We start from the raw sequence: 17,975 nt of genomic DNA on the forward strand, positions 1-17,975 counted from the left end.
ACTAAAAAAAATAAAAAATAAAAAAAAACTAAAAAAAAGGAAAAAACTGAAAAATAAGCTAAAATAAAGGTAAAAACCAATAAAAAACTAAAAAAAAAAAGGAAAAAACTAATAAATGACGACACTCAAAGAGAAAAAAAGGCAAAAACTAATAAATGACGACACTCAAAGAGAAAAAAAGGCAAAAACTACAAAAAAAACTAAAAACTAATAAAAAAAATAAAAAAGCTAAAAAACTAAAAAAAACTAAAAAAAGGCAAAAACTACAAAAAAAACTAAAAACTAATAAAAAAGCTAAAAAACTAAAAAAACTAAAAAAAAGGCAAAAACTACAAAAAAACTAAAAACTAATAAAAAAAATAAAAAAGCTAAAAAACTAAAAAAACTAAAAAAACTAAAAAAAGGTAAAAAACTAAAAAAACTAAAAACTAAAAAAAACTAAAAAAGGTAAAAACTAAAAGAACTAAAAAAGAAAAAAATAAATGACGACACTCAAAGAGAAAGCGACCAGGACAAAAGGAATGTTCGATTAGCAATCAACAAAGCACCGGGACACAGGGAGTATAAAAAAAAGAAAAAAAAAGGAAAAAAATAAAGGAGAAAAACAAAACTAAAAAACGAATGTATATACAGACCGGTACACCGGGATACAAATGACGACCGGGACACAGGGAATATAAATGACGACCGGGACACAGGGACACAACTACAACGGGGACACCGGGGGAAACAGGGGGATATAAATGACGACCGGGACAAAAAAACTAAAAAGAAAAAAAAACTAAAAACTAATAAAAAAACTAAAAAACTAAAAAAAGGCAAAAACTACAAAAAAAACTAAAAACTAATAAAAAAGCTAAAAAACTAAAAAAACTAAAAAAAAGGCAAAAACTACAAAAAAACTAAAAACTAATAAAAAAAATAAAAAAGCTAAAAAACTAAAAAAACTAAAAAAACTAAAAAAAGGTAAAAAACTAAAAAAACTAAAAACTAAAAAAAACTAAAAAAGGTAAAAACTAAAAGAACTAAAAAAGAAAAAAATAAATGACGACACTCAAAGAGAAAGCGACCAGGACAAAAGGAATGTTCGATTAGCAATCAACAAAGCACCGGGACACAGGGAGTATAAAAAAAAGAAAAAAAAAGGAAAAAAATAAAGGAGAAAAACAAAACTAAAAAACGAATGTATATACAGACCGGTACACCGGGATACAAATGACGACCGGGACACAGGGAATATAAATGACGACCGGGACACAGGGACACAACTACAACGGGGACACCGGGGGAAACAGGGGGATATAAATGACGACCGGGACAAAAAAACTAAAAAGAAAAAAAAACTAAAAACTAATAAAAAAACTAAAAAATCTAAAAATCTAAATAAGCTAAAAAAGAAAAAAAAAGGAAAAAAATAAAGGAGAAAAACAAAACTAAAAAACGAATGTATATACAGACCGGGACACCGGGATACAAATGACGACCGGGACCCGGGACACAGGGAATATAAATGACGACCGGGACACAGGGACACAACTACAACGGGGACACCGGGGGAAACAGGGGGATGTAAATGACGACCGGGACACCGGGACAGGGAATGGTCGATTAGCAATCACCATCAACAAAGCTCAAGGGCAATCATTAGAATCATGAGGTATAGATCTGAATACAGATTGTTTTCCCATGGACCATTATATGTTGCATGTTCAAGAGTCGGTAAACCTGACAATCTATTTATATGCAAAGACAATGGGACAGCAAAGAATGTTGTATATTCGCAAGTTTTACGTAGTTAAAACCATATATATATATCTATCTATATTCACAGGTGGGACATAGGGACACAACTACAATGGCGCGTAACTATTATGGCGCGTAACGACTTACGCGCGCGGGGGGGCTTGGGGGGGGCGCGAAGCGCCCCCACCAACTAGGTGTTGGGGTGGCGCGAAGCGCCACCCCAACAGCTAGTATATATATATATATCTATATATATAAAAATAAGTTGTCTGTGGATGGATGGATGGATGGATGTGTGGATGGATGTGTCAGGTGACGTCACCTGAAAAAACTGGATTAGGTGACGTCAAAACTGAAAAAACTAAAAAAAGGCAAAAACTACAAAAAAAACTAAAAACTAATAAAAAAAATAAAAAAGCTAAAAAACTAAAAAAACTATAAAGGTAAAAACCAATAAAAAACTAAAAAAAAACTGAAAAAACTAAAAAAAGGCAAAAACTACAAAAAAAAACTAAAAACTAATAAAAAAAGTAAAAAAGCTAAAAAACTAAAAAAACTAAAAAAACTAAAAAAAGGTAAAAAACTAAAAAAAATAAAAAATAAAAAAAAACTAAAAAAAAGGAAAAAACTGAAAAATAAGCTAAAATAAAGGTAAAAACCAATAAAAAACTAAAAAAAAAAAGGAAAAAACTAATAAATGACGACACTCAAAGAGAAAGCGACCAGGACAAAAAACTAAAAAAAAAGGCAAAAACTACAAAAAAACTAAAAACTAATAAAAAAAATAAAAAAGCTAAAAAACTAAAAAAACTAAAAAAAGGTAAAAAACTAAAAAAACTAAAAACTAAAAAAAAACTAAAAAAGGTAAAAACTAAAAGAACTAAAAAAGAAAAAAATAAATGACGACACTCAAAGAGAAAGCGACCAGGACAAAAGGAATGTTCGATTAGCAATCAACAAAGCACCGGGACACAGGGAGTATAAATGACGACCAGGACACAAGTAAAAAAAAAAATTAACAAAACTAAAAAGAAGGTAAAAACTACAAAAAAACTAAAAAGAAAAAAAAACTAAAAACTAATAAAAAAACTAAAAAATCTAAAAATCTAAATAAACTAAAAAAGAAAAAAAAAGGAAAAAAATAAAGGAGAAAAACAAAACTAAAAAACGAATGTATATACAGACCGGTACACCGGGATACAAATGACGACCGGGACACAGGGAATATAAATAACGACCGGGACACAGGGACACAACTACAACGGGGACACCGGGGGAAACAGGGGGATATAAATGACGACCGGGACAAAAAAACTAAAAAGAAATAAAAACTAAAAACTAATAAAAAAAACTAAAAAATCTAAAAATCTAAATAAGCTAAAAAAGAAAAAAAAAGGAAAAAAATAAAGGAGAAAAACAAAACTAAAAAACGAATGTATATACAGACCGGGACACCGGGATACAAATGATGACCGGGACCCGGGACACAGGGAATATAAATGACGACCGGGACACAGGGACACAACTACAACGGGGACACCGGGGGAAACAGGGGGATAACCTGACAATCTATTTATATGCAAAGACAATGGGACAGCAAAGAATGTTGTATATTCGCAAGTTTTACGTAGTTAAAACCATATATATATATATATATCTATATTCACAGGTGGGACATAGGGACACAACTACAATGGCGCGTAACTATTATGGCGCGTAACGACTTACGCGCGCGGGGGGGCTTGGGGGGGGCGCGAAGCGCCCCCACCAACTAGGTGTTGGGGTGGCGCGAAGCGCCACCCCAACAGCTAGTATATATATATATATATATATATATATATATATATATATATATATATTATTTAACTACGTAAAACTTGCGAATATACAACATTCTTGGCTGTCCCATTGTCTGTGCATATAAATAGATTGTCAGGTTTACCGACTCTTGAACATGCAACATATAATTGTTCATGGGAAAAACAATCTGTATTCAGATCTGTACCTCATTATTCTACTGATTGCCCTTGAGCTTTGTTGATGGTGATTGCTAATCGAACATTCTCTGTGTCCCCGTCGTCATTTATGTATCCTCCTGTGCCCCCCGGCGTCCCCTTTGTTATTGTTTCCCTGTGCCCCGGTCGTCATTTGTGTCCCGGTGTCCCAGTCTGTAATTTCTCTTTGAGTGTCGCGGTCATCATTTATATTCCCTGTGTCCCGGTGTCCCGGTCGTCATTTTTGTCCCGGTCGTCATTTTTGTTCCGGTGCTTTGTTGATGGTGATTGCTAATCGAACATTCCTTGTGTCCCGGTCGCTTTCGCTTTGAGTGTCCCGGTCGTCATTTATATTCCCTATGTCCCGGTCGTCATTTGTGTCCCGATGTCCCGGTCTGTAATTTCGTCAGTCGACAAACATGACGTCAGTCGACACACAAAAATGACGTCAAGCTTTCCGTTTCCCAATTGCCAGCAATTGATCTGAAAATGTTTGACTAGAGTCATCGTTTTGCAATCGGACACGCATATTTGTAGTTAATTTTAATGTTTTTACGTGTGCCCATAAATTAGAATTTTTCAGGCAAGCATTCATTTCGTCTGCAGGAGTTGATCTAGGTATTATAGGTAATTTTTGCCTGAAATCTCCCGCAAGCAATATTAATGTGCTGCCAAAGGGTTTCGACTTCCCTCGCAAATCTTTCAAGCATTGATCCAGAGCCTCGAGCGATTTTTTGTGTGCCATTGTGCACTCATCCCAAATAATAAGTTTGCATTGCTGCAATACTTTACCCATCCCACATGATTTGGAAATATTGCACGTGGGAGTTTCTGTAGAATGCAAATTCAGAGGCAATTTCAAAGCGGAATGAGCAGTTCTTCCACCAGGCAGCAATTTTGCGGCTATTCCGGACGACGCAATTGCCAACGCTATATCATTTTTTGATCGAATTGATGCCAGAATCAGTTTTATCACAAACGTTTTACCAGTACCTCCTGGCGCATCCAAAAAGAAAATTTCTCCAACGTTGTTATCGACACAATGCATTATCGTATCATAAATGTCTTTTTGTTCCGACGTTAACTTGGAAATGTTATTTTGTACATACGACAATAGATCACTCGTACTGTAACTTTGTTCACGATCCAATTCTACACATGTCGAAACAGCAGCGATACGGTTAGGTGAAGGCATTCCCAAATCCTGAAGAGGTTTGTTTGCCATCCGTAAGCACAAATCTTCTATAATAACTAAAGTGTAGTTATAAATTTCCGATGTAAAATCAAAATTCATATCTGACGTCTCTAACTGTTTTCGATGGAGTATATCTTCGGACATTTTTGACTTATATTTTTCCCATAACTCTGTAGAAGCTGATGGAGAGCAAGTTGTTAAAACGACGCCAAACAATGCACAAATTTGACTTGAGGTTTACGTTTCGCACGCGTCATTGATGCAGTTATCCCAGTGTTTTTCATTCTCCAATAAATTCAGAGCTTGGTATGCACTACGGTAAGCGTCATGTATAGTACCATTTAGAGTTCTCAAATACTCAAAGGATGTCGGACCGAGTACATTCACCAAAAGCAGGCGTAGAAAGAAGCATTCATGTTGATTGGGGTGAACGGTGTAGAGTCTTCCTATCGTGGTATCTTTGAAGATGGTAGGTTGGCCGTCGACTGACTTACCCTGTTTTCGACGTTCAAATACTTTATTTTTAGTATTCCACGTGTAATACGAAGGCACTTCAGTATACAGCAGTTTTTTTGCAAAAGAATCATTTTTGCAAAGCGAAAAGAAACCGGTTAACTTTGTAACCGGTGGATTCAGGGCTCTTTTTTGCACGTTGGTTTCCGAGAAATAAACACGTTGACCATTCTGTAAATGTACCGCTAAGTGAACAACAGCTGGACTACGTTCATGTATCGGAAATGAAAGAATTCGCCAAACAGCTTCATTACTGTTTATGTATCTTCAAGCCTGATATTGTACTATTTCGTCGATATCTTTGATTTTGGGCTGCAAGCCAAAAACTGCATCAAAAATTTGATTGCCTTTACGGAGTTACAGTATTCAACGTTTATGTGTGCATTAAATGTTTTTGATAATAATGGGGAATATGGAACAACCCACTGGTTATCTACTTCGATGGTGGTACCGTTACGCTTCTTTATTATTGCTGTTTTACCGCCATCTTCAGTGGATCTTCTTCTATATTGTGGGTAACCATCATTGCCAGTAATTGTGTTGGATACTAAAAGTCGAGGATATTTCTTTGTGCACCTTCCTTTGGCCATGCATGGTGAATTTTCGTTCAGTGTACCGCAAGGTCCATGTATCATATTTTTTACAATAATATCATGTAACCCCTTATCGACATTTTCATCAGGTATTTCAGCGGAAATAACATCATCAATTTCGTTCGAAGTAATTTTTTTATGTAGCCAGATTAGTATATGTGCGTGTGGCAAACCTCGTTTTTGCCATTCCACTGAGTATATCCAGCATCGCACTGACCCAAACACTTCAAGTTTTACTATGTAGTTTATCAGTGATTTCAGCTTTTGCCGGAAGACACGGGCCGTAATGTCATGTCTATGAACCGCCGATTGTCCTTGAAGTAAAAGCTGCAGTATCTCGTCCCAAGATTGATTACATGTAAATGTAATAAATAAATCTGGACGACCATAGAGACGAACATACGCAATAGCATCTTGAGCATATTCATGCATATGACGGAGACTGCCAGCATATGACGAAGGTAAAATTGTTAATCTTCCAACGTTTGTGGTATTACCGTCATTTATAACTGCATCTCGCAAATGAATGTATTGTTCAGAGCGGAGCTTGGTCTGATTCAGGCGAATATATAGCAAACGTTCTGATTCAATTTTAGCATACATATCAACGACGAATTGGTGAAACAATTCACGGCATTTTAAAATATAATTTTCTTCATCCTGCCGAATCATTAGTCTATAGGAATAATAATGCATTGCACTGCATTTCTTATTCATTTCTTTGTTAGTGGCTGGATTCATCAATTTAATATTAAAGTGATAGCCGTAGGCTCCATCCCAAAAAATGATAGGATATTGTAGGGCATTGTAGCATCGATGAGTTTCAGCAATTCTTAACAACTGAGCGTTTCGCTTATGAAGAATAATATCTCGAGGTAAAAACTGATCACCGACCATAACGATTGCCACTTCGTCGATAGTTGGAGCATTGTATCTACGCACATGTTGGCCAGGAGGCGTTTTGTCAGCGGAAATAACAATTTTATGCGTATCAGTAGGCCTCAAATCGATGGCTGTTTTGAACAGACGCACTAAATTATTATTTTCGTGGAAAAGATGTTGCAATTGGGAAACGATTGTCCTTTCAACGTTGGGAGAAATTTCGCAACGTGCATTCAATTCTTAATTTCTATCTCTGATGAAGTACAATTGTAAAAATTTATGATTCTCGCCTGAGAATAGTAGAAGGGACCCCGCTCTATGATAAATTTGCCCTTTTACTTTGAAAGTAGATATAAATTGATCTTGATTTTCGATTTGGGCTCCAAACGACGTCATTTGGAAACATGAGTTATATTTTCTGATTTGTTTCAAAAAACGCTTAGATTCTGACGTAGTTCCAGTAAGTAAAGTCTTCAATGGCTCTGGTGGTGCAGCCAATAGAGGAAGTTTAACTTTTCCTGAGGTGCAACACATTCCCATTGTTTCACCATTGAATTTCAAGGCCTTGCAATAGGGACAAATTTTAGACATAGTCCCGATTTGAACACATCTACTCAAGCTATAATCATCGACTGGGCTGTACCTGAATGCCAGGCGATAACTTTCAGGTTGCTCTGATTCCTCGGCACGCTTTCTTTTCTTACTTTCTCTATCAGCAGCAAGCCTGATTTCTTGCTGTTCTTGTGATTCCTCGGCACGCCTTCTTTTTTCACTTTCTCTTTTAGCAGCAAGTCTGGTTTCATGTTGCTCTGGTAGTTCCTCGGCACGCCTTCTTTTTTCACTTTCTCTTTTAGCAGCAAGTCTGCTTTCGCGTTGCTCGGGTAGTTCCTCGGCACGCATCTGTTCTTTCTTTCTCTATCAGCCTCAAGCCTGTTTCCTTGCTGTTCTTTTGATTCCTCGGCACGCTTTCTTTTCTGACTTTCTATATCAGCAGCAAGTTTTTTGGCATAGACTCTTTGAGCATCTTCCTCGGTTGTTGCCATTGTAAGTTCATCAGTCATTTTAAAGTTAAACATTAATAGATTTCTACGTGAACGCATGTCTTATATATCTTTAATGACGTCACCGTCATAACAAAAATGACGACAACTAACTTCATGACGTCAGTCAACACACAAACATGACGTCACCTGACAGACACATCCACTGACAACTTATTTATATATATATATATATATATATATATATATATATATATATATATATATATATATATAAATATATTCACAGGTGGGACACAGGGACACAACTACAATGACGCGTAACTAATAGGGCCCGTAACGACTTACGCGCGCGGGGGGCTTGGGGGGCGCGAAGCGCCCCCACCAATTAGGTGTTGGGGTGGCGTGAAGCGCCACCCCAACAGCTAGTGCGTGTATAATTATCCTACAATGTCACCAAAAAGGGAATACCTGGAGGAAACACCAGAGCAATGCAAAACCAGGCTTGCGGCTCAAAGAGAAAGGGCCAGATTAGGAATGTCCGATTTACGTCACCAATTCGATCAAAATGACATAGCGTTGGCCCTTGCATCGTCCGGAATAGCCGCAACGTTGCTGCTTGGTGAAGGAACTGCTGATTCCGCTTTGAAATCGCTTCTGAATATGCAGTCTACAGAAATTCCCACGTGCAACATCTCCAAATCATCTGGGATGGGTAAAGTATTGCAGCAATGCAAACTTATTGTTTGGGACGAGTGCACAATGGCACACAAAAAATCGGTATAGGCTCTTGACCGATCATTGCAAGATTTGCAAGGAAATTCCATGCGGGATATTGCTTGCGGGAGATTTCAGGCAAACATTACCTGTTTTTCCTAGATAGACAGCTGCAGACGAAATGAATGCTTGCCTTAAAAATTCTATTTTATGGGTACACGTAAAGACATTAAAATTAACTATAAATAAGCGTGTCCAAATGCAAAACAATCACTTTGCTGAAATATTTTCAGATCAGTTGCTGGCAATTGGAAACGGAACGCTCCCAGGACGTATACGGAACGCTCCAGGACTCAATTTCAGGACGTATACAACTGCCTCCTGAATTCTATAATTTAGTGACGTCAAAAAATAATTTGGTTGAAAAGTTATTTCCGAATATTCTAACCAATTATAAAAATCATAAATGACTAAAAGAACGAGCGAGTCTGGCAGCCAAGAATAAAGACGTCCACTTAATCAACAATATTATTCTGACTAAGATTCGAGACCAGTCAGTCGACACAGTTCTGGGATCAAATGAAGCGGTTAACTATCCATCAGAATTTTTCAATTCCCTGGTCATCAGATCAAAAATTTTGAGATAGCCTTTTTTTTCGACACAGTTGAGAAAACTCTTTGTGGACGACTTAATCCCCACAGTCTCCGGGGAAGGGGCTGCAAGTTACAAACTTTGACCATTGCTTACATATTGTATTGGTTATTGGGAAGTGTACATACGTTTTCAGGGGATTTTTTCGTGGTGGGGGGGGGGTTCGGTTTGAGGTGTGAGGGGTATACGTTGGATGATCTTTCTATGGAAGAGTTTATTACGGGGGGAAACATTTCCATGAAGGTGGTGCAGGATTTTCTAGCATTATTTAAACAAACAAAAAATGAGAAAATAAATAAGAAAGTTTTTTCAACTGTAAGTAAGGATTAGCATTAAAACTTAAAACGAACAGAAATTATTACGTATATAAGGGGTTCTTCTTCTCCTCAATACCTCGCTGTTTACACTAAAGTATTTTTAGTATTTTAAACTATTTATTCTACGGCCTTTGTGATTCAGTGATCATTCTTAAAAAATTGGGACAAAATTCAAACTTTAGTGTAAAGAGCGATGTATTGAAGAGAGGGAAAACCTCCTCATATACGTAATAAAAATATACAAATATAGAAGTTCGCTACGTAAGTTAATTCGTAAGTTACGTATATTTATTACTAATAAAACCGTTCGTAAAAAAATAACATTCTAGTTGCCTTTTTAAGTAATCAAAAATCGGAGAGCAGCTAGGCCTCTTCCCCCACCACTTTTTCTTATCAAAAGTGTCCGATTAAGACTATGAGAAAGCCATCTAGCCAAAAAATTATGCAACTTCCGTTTTACTTATTTATATACGGTGAGCCAAAGTTAAAACATGCAGTAATTCAAAAATGTTGAGACATTAAATAAAAAAAAAACAAGTTTTTTCAACTGAAAGTAAGGAGCGTCATTAATACTTGAAACGAACAGAAATTATTCCGTACATAAAAGGTGTTTTCCCCTCCTGGACGCCTCCCTCTTTATGCTAAAGTTTCTTTATATTTTTAAAAAAGTAGAGTTGGGAGAAAGAGGAAAACTTTAGCTTAAAGAGTGGGGTGTCGAGGAGGGGACAAACCCTTTTATATACGGAACAATCTCTGTTCGTTTTAAGTTTTGATGACGCTCCTTACTTTTCGTTCAAAAAAACAAGTTTTTTTTTATTTAATGTTCACAAGTAACAAAATTCTTTCAGACACATTTCTATTCAAGAATCGTAACCTTAGTGAAAAAGGAGTTGTATGACCCCTTTCAGCTTCTATACTTTGCGCTTAGTTCAAACCCATACCTTCAAATGAAGATACGGATCAAAAGTCATTTTCAGGAATTAAGGAGAGAGGAGCGTTTCAGACACACATGTATAAAAAGGTAACTGGTCTGGCCTTTATTGGAAGTAATTAAGAGGCAAATATTAATTTAAAAGTAGTAGTACAACTGCTTTTTTACTAAGATAACGATTCTTGAATAGAAATAGAAATATATAAAAAGATTTTTACAACCTCTCCTCAGCTTCTATACTCTGTGCTTAGTTCAAACCCGTACCTCAAAATGAAGATACGGATCAAAAGTCATATTCTGTGATTGGGGAGAGAGGAGTGTTTCAGACACACATGTATAAAAAGGTGACTGGTCTGGCCTTTATTGGAAGAAATTAAGAGGCAAATATTAATTTAAAAGCTGTAGTACAACTCCTTTTTCACTAAGATTACGATCTTTGAATAGAAATAGAATAGAAATAGAAATACATAAAAAGAGTTGTACAACCTCTCCTCAGCTTACTCTGTGCTTAGTTCAAACCCGTACCTCAAAATGAAGATACGGATCAAAAGTTATTTTCTGTGATTGGGGAGAGAGGACCGTTTCAGACACACATGTATAAAAAGGTGACTGGTCTGGCCTTTATTGGAAGAAATTAAGTGGCAAATATTAATTTAAAAGCAGTAGTCTTTTACTTTAAAAACAACTCCAAATTCATGACATTTACATAGTTTCTTTGATAATGAGTTTTTCTTCTTTTTTGAAATTTTACCCAAGGCTAAGAATTAACAAGAAGAGAGATTCTCGGAAAAGTGTTTCTTCTACTAAACCTAAATTTGTTCTAAGATTTATGTGAAACTTGAATCCGACTCAAAAAAAAGCTAATGAGATCAAGAGGGAAACCCTCAACCTTGAAATTTTCTTCTCAATTATGAGGCAAGCATACTTGGAATGAAGCAGGACCAGTATTTTGTGCTTTTTCACCCTGACGAGAAGCGGAAATACAGCCTCTCTAGCCACTGAACCATCAATAGAATTTTAATTAAACTTGAACAAACATATGGTGGTTCACAGATGTGGTATTATTATTTATCTTTCAATAAATTAAAAAAAAATTGGATTTATTTGATGATCTTTTCCTTACCTTTTTTTATTCTCTTTTTTTCTTTTTCTTTTTTTTTGTGAGACATCATGTACACTCGAGTAGAAGTAAATCATCCTAAAGTCACACTGCTTATGCATAACATCTAACAAAAAAATCAAAGAACAAAAAAATAGTTAAGAAAAAGATAAAAGCCAAACGAAGGTGACTTTCCGCCAATGATAAGGAAAAACCATAAAGAAGATGTTTTAGCAAAGATTCCACGAAGACTAGATGTCGTATGAAGTTGTTAACTAGACAAATTTAAAACTTAAGGTTGGACATTTTTAACTTAGCATAATGCTGAACTTAGATTGCTTAGATTAAGTAAAACACGAAAGTTACCATACCTAATATTCAAATAAATTGCAAAGTTTAAGTTTTCAATTCATTATAGTATTTTGAAGTGTCTGAGAAGCAAACTATTTTATCTTCTATTCTATGATTATAAATCTATAATAATTCTATAATCTATTATAATTCTATAGATTATGATTCTATAATCTATGATTACAAATTTTGGGCTGAAGTTCCAATTCAGTGCTATGATATTTGACCTATGACCAAATGGTACTATGACCCGTTTGATATATGTTGGCATGATGAGATTATGTTACTCTGCAGATCATCCCTTTGAGAACAGTTACTGTAATTCGGAGAGTTAAAAAAATTTTCATCCAACAAATGGGTCAATTCATATTCTAGAGTAGATACTTAATATAGGAATTCGAGATAACTCTTCTCAACTCAACTTAAAATCATGAGATGTATCCTTTAAGCTAATAGCAATAAACATAATTCAATCTGCCTGTATAATTGGTAGGCATTTACATATCTTTTGAGTGTTCCTTTAAGGGAATCACTTTTCCTTTATACATTAATAATAGCCTACTGAGACCTTGGTTTACCCCCGTGGACATTCTTTGGTTGAATCTATATAGCAGTGAAGATGCAGTCTTATGCCAGATTTTGCACTTCCTGTCGATTCTGCTTAATTGATATGTCATCTCCACTTTTTTTTAGATTTTAAGATTTAAGGATGAGAAAACACAAAGAATCAAAAATGGCTGAAAACCAACAGTGAGGAGGAAGCCTAGTGGCTAAGGTAAGAAATACCATAAAACAATAATATAAGCTAGAATAATGAAAATATCAGGAAAGAAGTAGACATTGTGCCTTGCATTTTCATGGAGGCAGCAAGTTGGCAAGTCCTTTCTATGATCGCCAGTCCCTTTTCTATGCATTACGTCCTCTCGGGTAGACAACTGGTCCCAACCCAAAAAACACTCCTCTGACTATCTCTCCTATTCTGTTTAAAATTACTTTCAGGAATCTTCCTAACTTTTGAAGTCCTGGTCTAGTTGTCCTTTTTTTATTTTTTTTTCTCATGTTCTAATGTCAACTTATTGTTTCTTGTTTCTCTACTTTCTTGGTTTCTATTTATTGCTACTATTATAATTATTACCAGGTTTTTTACCGTATTCCATTGTTTATTCTCCTTCATCTTTAATTCAATGATTGAGGGTATTGTATGATTCAGGGTTTTGTTTGTGGTTCTTTTAGTGCTTTATTATTATGTTGTATGGCCCATAACATGCAAAGCTTCTTGGGCCGAATAACTTTTTTACGTTTGTGTTAGTATTAATATAATAATTGATTCATTATTGATTGATTGTATCGGAAAGAAATCCCCACCCCAAAATATCATCTCTTTTCAATTAAGACTGCAACTACTTGTGGTTGCAAAGGGAATCACTTGGAACTGCGACAATTTGCCGCCGCGACTGGAATTACTTCCAACTGCGATTACTTGTGAGAGCATCTGTAACTGCTTCGTCTGTGATTTAGACTACTGGCAAAGTGTTACTTTGTCAGTATCAATTATATTTATTCCCTTTTTAATCGAATATGCATCATTTTAAACAAAAATGTCCAGCAATTTTACAATTTTTCATCCGAACAATCAAAATGAAAACAGGTTCTTGGAAATCAAATTTAGTCTCACTTTTATTCTTTTTCACAACGTAAACACGGTTTTAGAGCCCACTTAGATTACCAATTCAATTTACCCTATTTTCAATTGAATTCACACCATTTTAAATGAAGATTTCCGGAATTTTTTTAATTTCCCATCCTGAGCCTTAAGATCAAAAAAGATCTTGTGAAAAAAGTATTTCATTAATTTGTGAAATAAGAGTTTAACTCTATTCCATTTTTCCTATGCTACCGATAAAATGTTAATATGTAGTGGATATTTCGATATCAATATCTAAATGATTTATTTCATCTTTATTTTTTATTTCAATAACCTTTAAAACCATACCTTTATATAATTTTTTCAATTTATTTTCAAGAGCAGCTGCATTAGAATCAAAATACTTAGGCGTAAATAGATCAACCATTTCATCTTTAAATTCAATAGTAATAACGAGTTTATTTCCATATTTAGTTGTAAAACATTTATTCCTGTAATCATGTGTTCCATTTCAATGTCTAACTCTTTTTTCATAATAGTTCGATTCCATTAATTTACCATTTTTATTTCGCTAAAAAGTTTTTCCATTTATTAGTAAATAATTGTATTAAAGAAATTCTCAAATCGAAAATAATTTATAAATTAACATATAATTTGCTATCAACGACTTCCATGATTGCTTTTCTTTCTGAATATAAAACACAATAAATGTTCCATGGATTAGCAGGCATTTGATCTAATAAAAGTGTAATTTCTATACAAGCAGTTGATCCACTTCGATGAATATTCCATGCATGCTTTGAAACATCAATAAAATACAAAAGATATACTGCCTTGAAATCATTATAACTTACAATTGTTCCAGTATCAACATTTATATGTTGATATCCTAACTTCAAAAATTGTTGATAAGCCTTAGAACAATCTTCATTAGAATTACCGAAATCACAATTCAAACCTTCTTGTTGATATTTATACCCATTTACTCTCACTTCAATTCTATTACTGTTCATATAGTCAAATGCCATATTTTTTTGCGTATAACTGTTATCTTTTCAGATTTCTGCAGCACAATAACAATTTTAGTTGTATTATAGCGTTCACTGACTACCCTCTATGTTAATTCTTTATCCGTTTTGTTATCACTTTTGTAGGTATTACACGCTTCCCATCTTATTTCAGATGAGCTGGCCTTTCCTAATCCAGCTTTTGATTTTCTGCCTTCTTCGTTAATCTAACTTCTAATTGAATCGCTGTGGATAAACTGCGATGTAATACTTATAGCATCCATGATAAATGCATTACATTTACTTTAAAAATTTTAGCTCCAAATTTATAATCACATTAGAAAAAATGTTTCTTTTTAATATAATTTGATGTGTAAAGCCCCTAAAAACACAATTAATATCTTGACCAAATCCAAATAATCGTGATAACAGTAAATACATACTAACCACGTGGCTTTCTTTTATTTTATTAATTATTTTAAATAAACTAATGTTAAAAGCGTTATTTCGTTTTATTGTAATGGTCCCACCACTTGATGTAACAGGTGCAAAAGTAATTTCAAACTCATTTTCTACTTTAAAAGAATCAAAGAATTAGGTTTTAAATTTATACCAAAACATATTAGTAGCTGCGCTTCGACTATAGTCATCTGAAAATTCTAATAAACTTTTAACACTAGTTGTTATGCCTACATAATCAATACTTTCAATACATTTTATATTGATAATATATTCAGAGTTCCTAAACAAATTAAATCTATTATTTGTTAACGTAGCTTCATCATTATTTCGCATATTTGTTCCATCCAATCGAGGTATTTTCACTTTTGCATAAAGGTAACTATCACTTGGATGAATCCAAGGTTCCATATCTTTTAAAATGAACTTATAATTTAGATTTCGAGGTACTTTCACATTATTTTCTCTAATTTCTGTATATTCATATTTGGTTCTATAACCATCAATAATAGGCTTTTCAAATGTTTCCAAATAAGGAACAACAACTTGATTCACTGCCGTTTATATACGGGATCTTCGATTGTCACTGAGAGTGTCAACAAAAGTGTCACCGGGTATGTAGTTTAAGTCCCTTTACTGAAATCATTGCATCCATTAAGCCTTTTCTCTGTTCATCAAGATGTTTATTGAAATATCTCTCATTATTTGAAGTTAAATCTTTTAGCGATGTCACATAATTTAAATCTCTTTTATTATAATCTATCCAATCTTTCCAAATTCAATTGCTCTATTTTTGAATAATTACAGTTGAGGTTTAATCATAGTGTTATACGTGGAACAAGCTTCATCTTTTATGATTGTTATGGATATCTTTACTAACTGAGAATTGACGATATTTTAAAGAAACTACCAATCTCGCTATCATACTGTCTTGTATAGAATAATTGTTTCTTATTGATCAACATTTATTATAGATAAATTTTGTTAAATAATTTCATTAAACTTTTTCAAATCCAACGTTCTCTCCATCTATATCAATTATTCTACCTAATTGACCAGTTATAGTCATTTTCAGTTCGTTCATATACTCGTTTCGATTAATTGGAAGATATTGCTTTTCTATAGAAATCTCACAGAGTAGCGTTCCAGGCTATGTTTTTGGAGTAAAACTCCAGATCACATCAGAGGTTGTATTCCCATTTACAATTGAACTATCCACACAATTGCTCAATTTACAATTGATCAATGAATATATATTTCATTAACATTTCTGGTAATATTAAGAACTTGAGTAACTTCATTATATTTACTACTTAGTTCAGCTTCAATTTCAAGTCCTAAAATAAAATATAAATCACTATTAGACTGAAATTTATAATTTTCTTTAAAATAACAAAAAATTTTAATATTGTTAGATTGTATGATATACTGATTGGGCATCGATCTAGGGATGAATTGAAATAGCGAGTTAAGAAATAATTTAAATCCTCTTCATCATACAACTCATTGGGAATAAGAATGTTAACCCATTCATTTGAATTTTTTCCCTTTATTCAAACGTATTATTTTTAAATTGATCACTAATGTTATACCATTAGTACTATAGCGTAAATTGAGTTAAAGCTATTTCATAATCAGTGTTTGTATCTAACGTGATAAGGTTACATGTATAAGACTATTCGATTTCGCTTCTGTTACCACTAATAATAATCAAAACCATTTATTAGAAAAGTATTTTTTCATTAAATTCAAATTCTAAGACACTTGTTGTAAATAGTATTATATTCATTTTCCTTATTAATTTCATTTTTGAATAATGAATCGAACAGGTCAATAGCTCCATTTCTCACTTCATCATATCATTATCATTTATCATATATCATTATCATTATGATATTATATATCATTATATTACATATCATTATCATATTATGTCAGCATCATATCATTTGGGATGTAAATCCCAAATGGTATTTCCAGCAGCTCTACTACCTAGCAAACTATATAATTTTTCAATCATATCATTTGGGATGTTCCTTGCTGAGGTTGTATAACATCAAAGTTATCTTAAATAGCTTTTAACCTTCTTCTGTAGATTTTTACGAACTAATTCACTAATTCACTAGATCTCACACATTTCATCATTCCTCTGTATCTTTGATTAAGTGTTCTTGATTCATCTATTGCATCTTTCAAATATTGATGATTATCTAAGTAAAAACTAGGCATTTCAAAATAGGATTGCTTAGGATCATAGTCCTTATTGATTTCTCTCAAAAGTTCATCATCTATCGCCGAATCGACATTAGCAATGAAATTTGGCTTATTCTGGGGTAAAATAGCTTGACTTGAGTGAGCTTATTTGCTTGCTAATAAATCTAATGCGTTGCTGAAAGATTAATCCAATCGTTGTAATCGTCTTCTTAAATTTATGTCCTTTTCTTGTGATTATCATTAATCATATTTTTAATTTTTTCTTCTGTTTTTAATAACATTGTAACAATAAAACATTCTAATAACAATAACATTGTACCACAATAACATTGCTGCCTTTAAGGTAGGAAATAACGCTAGTAGCTAGTTTCGTAGTTAAGAGTTAAGCAGGGCTGAATTCTATCCCCATTTATGTGGCTTATATTGATGAAATTCGTCTTAAGGAACACAGCGAATATAATGTGACAACACCGAATCAAATGGAAAAGCAAAACTCTCCTGGATTTAGAGTATGTTAATGATTTAAGCATCATAGATGAAGGTTAAGGCCGAATCCGGGGGATTAGGATATTTGAACCCCCCACCCCAAATAAAATGCCTGTCTGACTCGTAGAAACTTAGCACAATTGCATAAAAACAAATTTTTGATACGTTTTTACATT

This window comes from Artemia franciscana, unplaced genomic scaffold (genome assembly GCF_032884065.1).
Source record: "Artemia franciscana unplaced genomic scaffold, ASM3288406v1 PGA_scaffold_32, whole genome shotgun sequence".
NCBI lineage: Eukaryota > Metazoa > Arthropoda > Branchiopoda > Anostraca > Artemiidae > Artemia > Artemia franciscana.